Source organism: Phoenix dactylifera, chromosome 12, assembly GCF_051530095.1.
Source record: "Phoenix dactylifera cultivar Ajwa chromosome 12, Ajwa_hap1_PhDact_Kaust_v1.1, whole genome shotgun sequence".
NCBI classification, from domain to species: Eukaryota; Viridiplantae; Streptophyta; class Magnoliopsida; order Arecales; family Arecaceae; genus Phoenix; species Phoenix dactylifera.
Genome location: NC_143201.1, coordinates 14709210 through 14721915, shown reverse-complemented (window position 1 = coordinate 14721915; position 12706 = coordinate 14709210). Strand labels below are relative to the sequence as shown.

General features: G+C 39.8%; 2 non-coding genes across 2 annotated transcripts; both read left to right on the top strand.

Moving 5' to 3' along the window:
- Positions 1-279: 279 nt before the first annotated feature.
- Positions 280-385, top strand: LOC120112076 (small nucleolar RNA R71). Its single transcript, XR_005513572.1, has one exon. It is a non-coding gene; the product is annotated as a small nucleolar RNA R71 (small nucleolar RNA).
- Positions 386-12363: 11978 nt separating this feature from the next.
- On the top strand, positions 12364-12469 carry LOC120112060 (small nucleolar RNA R71). The gene has a single exon (XR_005513565.1). It is a non-coding gene; the product is annotated as a small nucleolar RNA R71 (small nucleolar RNA).
- The last annotated feature ends 237 nt before the right edge of the window (positions 12470-12706 follow it).

Sequence of the window (12706 nt, the reverse complement as noted above, 5' to 3'; positions counted from 1 at the left end):
ATCATCAGTTGGTCAATCTTATGGGACAATGCATCTACCTTGTTAGACAGGTCCATAAAATGACTTATTTCACAAATGGTCCCTTTTCTTTGAGAACTCGGGGGTGCTTGACGAGAACAAGAAGCATAGTGGAGAGAGTTTTCAATGAGATTTTCAAATAATTCTCATGCTTTATGCTCATTTTTAAGCATGAAAGTTTTCCCACAAGAAGCATCAACCATCTGACGGTTTCGTTCAGACAATCCGTCATAAAAGTATTGCACTAATTGCTACTTGGGTATCTGATGATGCGGGCATTTATGGATTAGGTCTCGAAATCACTCCCAGGTTTCATGAAATTCTTCTCCCTCAGTTTGGGAGAAGCTTGTGATGGCATATCTAAACTGGTTCGTTCTTCCTATGGAAAAGTATTTTTTAAGAAATTCTTGTTGTATTTGATCCCAGGAACGAATCGAATCGGCTTCTAAAAATTTCAGCCATTGCTTGGCTCTGTCTTTAAGGGAGAAGGGGAATAATCTAAGTTTCAGAGCATCATCAGTGAAGTTTTGAATCTTGACAGTGGTGCAGATTTCAAGAAATTCATCTAGGTGTTTATATGGGTCTTCGTTGGTGAGCCCGTAAAAAGATGGGAGCATTTGGATCATACTAGACTTTATTTCATATTGTACAGCTGCTACTTCAGGTAATCGAATGCAAGATGGAGCAGTATAAATGGTGAGAGTAAAGTACTCCCTCAAGAGTTTGGGTTGTTCTTCAGCCATCTCGACAGATGGAGCAGATCCTATGGTTCTATAGGTGCGGATTTCAGCTCGAAGGACCCTAATAGAACGGTCTATCTCACAATCAAAAGGTACTAATTCAGAAGATCTGTTACGACACCCTAGCATACACTAATACTCTTCTAGTTAGTCAAGTACAGTCAAGCATGCACTAAGAAGAAAAACACATCAAATTCTTGTGTTTACCCTAAAATCACTAGACAGCTCCTAACTGGTTTGAAGAGTGCACCTAAGCCTCCAATCTGGTCTAATGAACTGAGTTGACCAGGTAAACTCCCAGGTAAGTGGGGGGGTCACGATGCGTTCGCAAAGGTCCCATTTAAAAACCACTTGCCTTGAACAGATGAAATGTTTTTCTTATAGGGACAAAGCTTGCATAGACATCAACTGAGCCATAGAGCGAAATTGGTGCAACTTTCGGTGATCTTCGTCCTATTGAGCTCGAATGTCCCTAGGGGCCAATGTCTAATTGATTTTAATTAACGTGATGGCTATGTGAGAATTGATTCACCTAATTTGGGCAAGAATCTGGTGATGAAATCCAGTTCTTATCTTGTTGGGGTGATTGCCCTTACTATGTGCGGATTAATTGGTGTATGTGTATCAAGCATGCATTCACACTTTTACTGAAATTAAAATCAAACAATCACCACAAAATTTCAAGCAAACTGGGAATCAATTTAAATAAGAAATATTTAGAGGTTACCAAAGAGAATTTCTCCAGCAATTTTTTTTTTATTTTTAGACAAACCTCTACAGCATTCCTTTTTCAGCAGTTCCCTTTTTGATCGTCTCAAATTTCCTCTTTGATTCCTGATCAAATAATACCAAAAAAAAAATCAAAAATTAGTAAGAGAGAAAAAGGAGATAAGTAAAGTAACAAAAATAGAAAATATTTTTATTTTATTTTAGATATATATATTTTGAAAGTTTTTTTTTCTTTTTTTTAATGAAAAGAAAAATAACTATACTAGCAATCCCCGGCAACGGCGCCAAAAATTGATAGTCAACTTTAAAGACCATGCAATAGCACGTATCTAGTAGGATAGTGATTACGGGTATTGATCCACAGAAATTGGGGTACAGTTGTTTTTCTTTTAAAAAAAATATTTGAAAAAAGAAATTTGTGAAGACTATTAAACTAAATAATTTAATAAGAAATGCAATTAAAATGATATCAGTTTGGAAAAAACCTAGGGCAAGGAATTCACCACTAACATCGGACAAGGGTTATTTGTATTTTAATTTATTCTTGGATTAACATGCAAATTGGCTGCAAGCCTAATAAGCATTCAAATAAATTTTCACAAAAGTAATTTAGGAACATCCATCTTCGGTTGGCATGAAATGTCTACCCTAAACTAATGTGGCAGGACACTGCATCTTCCTAAGCATGGCTGATCTTTATACTTACTTCGTGATCATGAAAGCAGTTGTACGAACATCATATTTAAAGTCACAGAGATTAAATATGAGATGCAGAAAAAATATTCATTTAAGAGTAAGAGAATTCATACAACTCCAAGAATATAAAATTAAATACATAAAATCCGTATCCCTTTGTTAGGGCTGCATCCAGCCCTGGAGAGGAGATCAGCCTTCCATGGAGAATTGAACAGCCGCAGCAGTGGAGAAGGCTTCCATCGCGACTAGCTTTTCTTCCTTTCTTCCTCTAGCGACTCCCATCGAAAACTTCCTCTCAGCACTTCATTAATTTTTGGCTTCCATCGCGACTAGCTTTTCTTCCTTTCTTCCTCTAGCGACTCCCATCGAAAACTTCCTCTCAGCACTTAATTAATTTTTTTCCTTGGGAGATCATTCCCAAAGTACCCAAACTCTTCTCCCTCTCATCTGTTTCCCGTGGGACTTCCCAAATAAAAGAACTAAAGATGGGATCGGATGAGAAAGAATGAGACTAGAGATGGGCACTGGGCCGGGCCGCCCACGGCCCGGCACGGCACGGCACGAAGTGGGCCGTGCCTGGCACGGCCCGCAAGCTACAGTGCCGGGCCGTGCCTGGCACGGCCCCTTTGATAGGGCCGTGCTGGGCTAGAGGGTCCTGGCCAGCGGGCCGTGCTCGGCCCGATAAAAATTAATGCTTCATAAATTTTTTTAATAAATTAATAAATATTGAACACTAAGAAATCTTGATTTATGAATATAAAGCCACCTTAATGGTGGGGGGTTTGGCATAGACCCCTACCAGTTTATTAATTTAAATCAAAATGGTACATGAAGGGAGGTTTGGACCTTGGTCTGACCTCTAGAATACAATAAGAAACTAAGAAAGGGCCGAGGTTTGGACCTTGGTCTGACCTCCAGAATACAATAAAAATGTACAATTATAAAAAATTAAGAAATCTTACTAATCATCAGTGATTCAGTGAATCAGTATTCACTCTTCAGTCTTCAGTCTTCAGTCTTCAGTCTTCAGTAGTGTTTGTATCATCATCATCAGAGGATGTTGTATTATGTCCACCTTTATCTTGAAGTCTTGCCTCAGCATCCAGCCAATCCTTGAAGCAGAGAAGCATCTCCACCGTTTCGCCCGTCATCCTACTTCTCTTTTCGTCAAGAACACGCCGACCTGCACTAAAAGCGGATTCCGATGCTACCGTGGACATCGGCACAGCTAAAATATCGCGTGCAATTGCAGACATAACAGGATATTGATTTCTAACACTCTTCCACCAAGATAATACATCAAGATTCTCTATTTGATTTTCATCATATGCAGAATGAAGATCATTTCGTAAATAAAATTCTAGTTCACTACTTAAAGATGAAGAAGATGAAGAGGAACTTGAAGCATGTGTGTGTCTTCTCTGTGCAATGAATGAAAAAATAGATGACGAACGAGAACTACTAGAAGGAGGAATAGAGGTTTGTATTTGTGTTCTAGATCCACGAATTTTTTCATCATATATAGCATAAATATCATAAAGAAGTTGTCTTACCTCATCTTTAGCAGATTCAGCATCTTGATTCATATTTTCAGAGTATGCATCAAGTAAAATTAGCACGCCATTTAATTTAACTCTAGGATCAAATACAGCAGCTAAGTTATGCATAGGACATATCCTGTCCCAATACTCATTCCATTTAGATTCCATTAATTCAATAATAGGCATTAAAACATCATCATATCTATGTTCTGCAAATTTTTGACTAATTATATATGCTTGTTGTAAAAATGAACATGAAGTAGGGTAATAAATACCAGAAAGAACATTGGTAGCATTATAAAAACTAAGCAAAAAATCTTCCAAAATTTTTCCTTTATTCCAATCAGTTTCAGTCAATGTAAATCCTAATCCACGATTATTAATATATGCACTTAATAAATTTTTATATGGGTATGCATCATGTATCATGCTATATGTGGAGTTCCAACGAGTAATTACATCAAGTTTAAATTTTTTAAAACGTTTACCATGATTTATGCATAATTCCTTAAATTCTTGAAGTCTTGATCTAGAAGCATGAATAAAAGAAACTGCATTTCTAATTTTTGAAATCACATCTTGAATCATGCCCATGCCAGCTTGAACAGAAAGATTTAAGATATGACATGCACATCTAATATGCAGTAAATTTCCATCTAATATGGGATGCAATGAGTCTTTTAATAATACAACAGCAGAATTATTATTAGATGCATTATCAAAAATAATAGACATAATTTTTTCATTAATATTATATGAACATGCAGTTTGATAAATTATATTTGAAATTTGTTGCCCAGAATGTGGAAAATCAAAAGCACGAAAAGCAAGAATACGTTTATTTAATTGCCAATCATTATCAATATAATGAGCAGTAATGGCAATAAAACAATTACTACCTACAAATGCTGACCAAATATCAGAAGTTAATGAAATTTTTACATTTAAAGTAGAAAGTGTTTCAATTAAATTTTGTTTCATTGCTAAAAAATTGGTCATAGCTACTCTTCTAAATGTACGCCTACTAGTTCTTTTGTAAGCAGGTTGTAGGTTTAATTGAACATATTCTTCAAAATTAAAAGATTCACATAAACTAAAAGGTAATTCATCCTTAACTATCCATTTTACAAGTGCTTTTCTTTGATTTTCATGATTATATGCAAAATTACCTACAAGTAATCCCCCTTGTATATTAAGGCTACTTTGAGTTTGAGCATGAGAATCATGCATCCTATGACTCTCTTGATGTCTTTTTAAATGCCCTGTTCCCCCACTACTACTACAACTATAAAGTTTGGCACATTTTTTACATCTAGCTTTTCAGACTCCCTCAACCATAACTCTATCAAATTCATTCCATACAGTACTAGTCCTCTTACGAGAAGAGGTTTGACCTTCACTCGGTTCACCAGTTCTAGAGGAACTAGGAACAGGGGGTTGGGGATTAGTTTCTTCTCCCTCAGAAACAGGAATGCCAAACTGACTTTCCTCAAAAGATGACATATCTATGATTAATTCAAAAAATAAAAACTAACCGCAAGGAGAAATTGAGTAGAGGGTCGGAGGGCAGAGGCAGAGCCGAGATTCCGAGCTTCCTCTTGTGCTCTCAACAGAAGCGACCTTCTCTTCTCAACAGGAACCTCCTCTTGTGTAGCACTTGAACAAACTAAAAATTAAATTGCTAGAAGAGCACTTTAGAAGAGAGAAATAATAGCAGTAGAGAAGGAGAGAATGAGAGGTTTGGTGTGGTGAGAATGAGGGAGGAATGGGCTATTTATAGAAGCCCCAAAATTTTTTTCCCAAAATACCCCTCAATTCAGCCGTTATTGGACTGTTGGGAGGGGTAAAAGCGTCTTTTTCCCGAAAATAGCCGTTGGAAACGGCTATTTTCCTCCCCCTCTCCAGCCGTTACGGGCCGTGCCGGCACGGCCCGTTCGGAGCCGTTGCGGGCCGCCCGTTTGCGCCCGTTACGGGCCGTGCCTGGCACGGCCCGTGTCGTGCCGTGCCCGGCCCGGCCCACCAATAGAGGGGCTGGGGCCGGGCCGGGCTGCAGTTCCGTGCTGGACGGGCCGTGCCAGGCACGGCCCGTTTAGTCTTTGGGCCCGGGGGGCCTGGGCCGGGCCGGCCCGGCACGGCCCGTTGCCCAACTCTATTATGAGACCGAAGAGAAGAATGCCCTCTTTGTTTCATGCCTGGCCCTTTTATAGGCTGCATACCTCCTTCTCCTCTTCTTCATTTCATGTTGAGATAAGGACGGATCAGAGCATGATGAGGCTTGATCTCCGGACGCGTTGGAGTTGGATCACGGCTGAATGCTGAGATTTGAGCTTGAACGCATTGGATCCATCACGGATAGAGAGCATGGGATGCTGGGATCGAATGGATCCTGAGTTCGGTAGGCGATGAAGACGGGATATGCGTAACAGGGGAGCTGGAACGGATGTGGAGGGAGCTCACGATGCTTGCTTTCCGGAGAGGATAAGCTCTATTCTCAGGAGATCCGGAAGTCGATTTGAGTCCGCAAGGGAAGCAGCTGGCAGTGGTTGCTGGTTATCATCCGTGGGCGATGGAAGGAATCGGCGCTTCTTCAACGCGGAGAGGATCTTGGACGCGGCTGGTGCGGAGGATTTGAGCTAATCTTGAAGCAGGGGATGATAAGGTTTGGATGATGTTCACGGTTGGGAGAAATTCTGGGAAGACGGGATTTGCTGGGATTTGGAGCTATCCGTGGATACTGGACTCAATCCGAAAGAAAGGAAGCTTGGGAATGGCTGTGAAATGATCCGGAAGCTGTTGGGATGCTGGGACCTTATGCGGACAGTTGATGGGAATTAGGCTGAAAGAAGATTGGAAGAAAATCTTGGACGATGTTATCGCGAACGGGATTGGCTAGGAATTCGTGGAGTTGGCTGGGAACAAGCCAACGGCTCTTTAGATGTGGAAGGTCTCATAAAGTTGGCTGCGGACATAAAGCAGGGGAGGTGAATGCGGGGAAGACGCGTACGGTTGCTCCATCTCTTCCGGAAGCAGAGAAACAGCTCGAAACAGGGGAGGATGGGTGAACGTGTGAGGTTGCTTGGATAAGGATGGATCACATCCGTGGACGATGCAGGATGAAGAGAAGTTAAGGAAGTTTGGGATGAAGGATTTTTAGTTGGAGATGAAGCTGAATCTATTGGATGCAGGTGAGAGACGTTGGGAAGATCTCGGATGATTGCTTGGTTCGGAAGAGGGAAGAGAGCTGGGAGATCTGGTTAAATGCGGGATGAAGCTCGATCTGTGGTTGTGTTCCTTGTTCTGTTTTGGGTCCGAATGAAGACTTCGGATTAGGAAGGGGCACATAGCTGATCGGTTCCTTCAATTTTGAAAATAAACCACGCAATAGCACGTATCCTGTAGGATAGTGATTACGGGTGTCGGTCTACAGGGATTGAAGAATAGGTTATTTTTCTTTTAAAAATAAATCAAAAAGAAGAATTTGCTAACTTGATTTAACTAAATTAAACTATGAGTACGGATTGGAATTTATCAGAGTAAATAGATCTAGGGTTTGGAATCCACCACATAGCATTGCATCAAGGATTGTGTTCTTAATTTTTATCTTTTGGAGAGGCATGCAATTTTGGCTACAAGCCTTTTAAAATAAAAACATAAAGAGTGTTAGGAAAATCCATCTTTGGTATAGCATGAAGTGTCTACCTAAGTATGCTAATCTAGGATGCAGCACACCTCATCTTCCTAGGCATGGATCATCTTAGACTACTTTAGCAAACATGAATAGTAAATGGCATGCTCAAAGTTTAAACATCATAAAAAGATATTTCATTGAAGATAAGAATTTAAAATAAATAATAAAGAAAATAAGAACTACAATGCCCTGATACATTGCTAGGGCTTCATCCAGCCCTAGATTAGATGTTTAGCCGAGCATGGCTTCCGGATGACCTCCCATCTGCAAATGAAAGCCTTCACCTCCCATCATTCCCAAAATATCACAAAACATTCTCTTTCCCCCTCCTTTCTCTTTTTTTTTATTTCTTTTTCTCTCCCTCTCTGCTTTCTTCTTCTCCCGAACAGAGCCTCCTCTGTTCTTCAAACCGAGCCCTCCCCCTGCCACTGAACGCCCTCCTCCTTTTATAGTGGATGAATGGCATCAATGGCGTGGCTGGATCTTGGGAGGGATCCGTGGAGCGTTTGATTGTAATGGCCGGAAATGAAGCCGGCCGCTGAATCGACGGGAGGTGGAGGGAAGAAGATGAGATGGCCACAGGATCGATGGGAGGTGCTGATGCGGAGTATCTGGATCTCGGAGAAGCCGGGGACTGAGCTGTAGATGAATGCCGAGCTGGGTTTCCGACGGTTGGGAGCCGATCACGGCTTGGTGCTAGGGATGAATCCGGACGGAAAGATGTTGCAGGTGTCCGGGTGCTGTGCGAATGATGAATTGGAAGCGTTACGATCGGAAGGAGAGGTGGGGGATCCGGTCGCTGGCTGCACCCCGTGGAACTCGTGCTGGAACGGGCTGATGCGGAGCATTTGATTCCCGATGGTTGGAGCGGCTTGTTGATTGCAGCGGAGGAGTGATCGCCGGCGGAGCATCCGGGAATGAAGACGACGCCATGGCCGGATGCGGAAGATGCCCGGCTGATCTCCCTCTTGGATTTGGCGCGCGGATGATGGGGGATCGAGTTGTTGTGAGCGAGGCGAGATCACGGGAAGGTTTGGCAGCAGGAGGAAGAAGATAAACAGTGGAATCTATTTATATATATTTTTATTTATTTATTTATTTATTTATTTATTTATGTTTTTATTTATTTATTTTATTTTATTTTTTTAACAATGTTCATATGAACAGTGTTTTAACGGGACACTGTTTATATGAACAGTGAATCGTGAATTTTTAGTTATTATTATTATAAATTTTATATGAAGGCAGATAACGAATTGGTTGGGAATTGACTTTGGGTTTGAGGTGGGTCATGATGGTTGACTTGTCCTTGAGCCCATTGTCATTTAATTCTTGCTAAGCTGCTTCAGATCGAACTCGACCAGACAAGACTAAAAATCGGACCGTGACCTAATAAAAAGGGTTAATCAAACCTTTGCCCCATACATAATTAATTATAACTTTCGATCGAATCAGGACCAAAACCCAATTTAATTATAGCCTTAGCTTGATTACAACTCCATTAGGTTACCAAATCGGGTCAACACAATCTCCTCCTTATATGTTTTCATGAAAGATTATAACCAGGAGAGAGACAAGTTTAGAGTCTGTTTTGAGAAAAGAATTATTTACCTCTTACCATATTTTAAATTCATTTCAATGTTTATTTAATTTTATGGTAAAATATATATTTATCAGTTTAAAAACATTGATAAGTGCTATGGAAAGATAACTAAATTATAGATTATTAAGCACTTATCACACCCCCAAACCTATGTTTTGCTAGTCCTCGAGCAAAATAAAACTAGAAAAGAAGAATTTTAACTCACTTTTGCAGGCATCGCGGTTACATTTACCCTATGTAACAAGGCTTTAAACCCCTAGGTTACCCTAGTGGACGAGTTGTAGTCTCGTGAGGATTTTCAGTGAAGATACCCACAAACTTCAATAAATCATTTATCATTATTGTTATTATTAATCTCTTTTTTTTTAAAAAAATATAATAAAAGATACATAAATGATAAGAATTTCAAAGCACACATGGTTTTATTTACTAAGTCAGCCCAAATCCTAGGTCAAGATGCAATTCAAGTTGAAGTCATTAAGTTTCCGTTAGGGAGTTGTAAGATTTATTTATACTGGAGTGCTTGGTGAAATCTGGGCCATACACAAGCTAAGGGTTCGGATCAACAAAATATTGCAAACTAGTAGTTTCCAAGGATTGGTCGAAAGGACCTGTTCACTGATTCAAAATCATTTTATCTGCAGGATTTCGAGAGTTGTGGATATTTACTTTAGTACCTCACGGGCTTTATCTGTAATATTCCAGTTTACTCGAATTTTTACAACGACGGCTTTCACACTATTGTCTTTTTCAAGGTCAATACAGAGTTTTTTTTTTGTTCCTTTTTATATATATATTGTGCACTTTTACTCTTGTGGTGATTTCTCCGTGTAACGAGCAATCAGTCGACAACTCTCACACCAGTTGGCATAAGGTGTCGGGCATCAAGACTCCCCTACGGACTTATGCTCGGAGTTCTCATCACAAGCCCACTTGACCTTTGACAATAGGTAACCCTTTTCGATGTTCCTGACTAAATCCATTATTATTGATGATTTTTTATTTTTTATTTTTTTTTTGGATTAGATAAGTATGATTCATCAGGGTCCAAGGTTTCTACTATACTATCAATATAATGTCGAGCCTAGACCTTAGAAGTGTCGGCCAGTGTGTAGTAAAATTTCGAAGTATTAATTAGCTTACAACTCCCTAAGAGAGACTTAATAAAAAGAACTTAAATTTGTATTACTTCCGACTAGTCATTGGGCTTTTTAGATTTTTTATTCCTTGTGTGTTTAGCATTCTCGCATTAATGTATAGAAATGAGGTTTTTTTTTAAAAAAAACGAAAACTTTTTCTTTTTTTTTAATTTTTTTATTATTATTTTATAAAAAAATGAAAATGAACACATTTTTTTAAAAAGATATTTTTATTTTTTTATTTTTTTATTTTTTTGATAAACCTGACATTATAAAGTGAAAACGAATGCAAGAGATGCAAACAAAACAAAAAATGAAAAAATACTTAAAAATACCCCCAAATCTAAACCTAACATTGTCCTCAATGTTTAAAGAAATCTAAGAGAATTGGGTTGCCTCCCAACAAGCGCTAAGTTTATTGTCTTCGGCCAGACACAGTGAGATAGTTTTTGCATCTCCTTTTATGAGGTCATCTATTTTGTCTATCATAAAATACTCAACTTCCCTCGCGGGTTGGTCGGCCGCATTGAACACATTTAATTTTACCTTCATGTTCCCAAATGATATGTTCATTACCCCTGTTCTACAATTGATGCATGCATTGGCTGTTGCTAAAAAGGGCCGCCCGAGGATCACGGGGATTTGTTTATTAGGATTGGGCTCATATTCCATATCAAGGACAATGAAATCTACTGGAAAATAGAATTTGTCTACCTTGACAAGAACATCTTCAATTATTCCACGTGGTGTTTTTACAGATCGATCAACCAATTGAAGGGATACCGAGGTTGGTTTTAACTCACCTAAACCAAGTTTCTCATAAACTGAATAAGATAAAAGGTTGACACTTGCCCCTAGATCTAAGAGTGCTCGATCAATGAAATTATTTTCTAAGACACAGGAGATCGTGGGAGCACCAGGATCTTTGAATTTTGGAGGGGTGTTGTGTTGGAGAATAGAACTCACTTGCTCAGTTAGGAAGACCTTTTTAGGCACATGTGTCCTAGATTTTCGCTTTTGTGTACAAAGGTCTTTGAGAAATTTGGCATAGGAGGGAACTTGTCTGATGGCATCAAGGAGTGGGAGGTTGATTTTAACTTGTTTGAAGACCTCTATCATCTCTTCTAATGAAGTTCCCTTTTTGCCAAATGGAGAGGGTGAAGTAAGAGCTTCAGGAAATGGGGCCTTTGGGATGTGAGTTTTGGCAGAAGATGGACTAGCTGAAGAAGAAGAAGAAGGTTTTAGATTTTCATTTGACACATTTCTATCCTCTTCTTCACCTTCCTTATTGTTGTCCTCCCCAATCTTATTGTCTATTATACGTCCACTCCTTAGGGTAGTCAAAGCATTGGCTTGTTCATGATGAATTGCATTTAATTGATTTTCTTGAGCCATGTATTGTCCCCTAGGATTACTTAGTGGTTGGCTTGGAAGCTTTCCTTCCTCTCGCTTGTTCAGTGCATTAGCTAGTTGCCCCATCTGGGATTCTAGCTTGGCGATTGATTGCGTGTGAGAGTGCACCAATTGTGTAATGGTTTCCAAACCTTGAAGGGCGTTCAACACTTTCTCCTCAAAGGCTGTGTTTCTTTGGGGTGGAGGAGGAGTGTGTTGAAATTGAATCGAGGGACGGTAGGGATGAATATTTTGTGGGGTTTGAAAATTCTGAGGATTTTGAAAATTTTGGAATTAGGGTTGGGCTGTGTTCGAAGCTTGCTGCTTCCAAGAAAAGTTTGGATGATTTCGCCATTCCGGATTATATGTATTGAAAAATGGGTCATTACCCGGTCTGGGCTGTGTTTGAGCAGCATTGATGTGTTCTTGCACGAGTTCGGGGAATTGGGGCGCTGAGGGGCACTCATGAATAGGGTGGGATGGGCTAGAACAAATAGTACACACTTGTGCTTGGGAAGAGTTCATGTAATGCCCACCTATCATCAGTTGGTCAATCTTATGGGACAAAGCATCTACCTTGCTAGACAGGTCCATAGAATGACTAATCTCACAAATGGTCCCTTTTCTTTGAGAACTCGGGGGTGCTTGACGAGAACATGAAGCATGGTGGAGGGAGTTTTCATTAAGATTTTCAAATAATTTCCATGCTTCATGCTCATTTTAAAGCATAAAAGTGCCCCCGCATGCAGCATCGATCATCTGACGGTTTCGTTCTGTCAATCCGTCATAAAAACATTGCACTAGTTGCCACTTAGGTATTTGATGATGAGGGCATTTAGGGATTAGGTCCCTAAATCTCTCCCAAGTTTCATGAAATTCTTCTCCCTCAGTTTGGGAGAAGCTTGTAATGGCACGTCTAAACTGGTTCGTTCTTCCTATGGGAAAGTATTTTTTAAGGAATTCTTGTTGCATTTGATCCCAAGAACGAATTGAGTTAGCTTCTAAAGAATTCAGCCATTGTTTGGCTCTATCTTTAAGGGAGAAGGGGAATAACCTAAGTTTCAAGGCATCATCAGTGAAGTTCTGAATCTTGACAGTGGTGCAAATCTCAAGAAATTCATCTAAATGTTTGTAGGGGTCTTCGTTGGTGAGCCCATAAA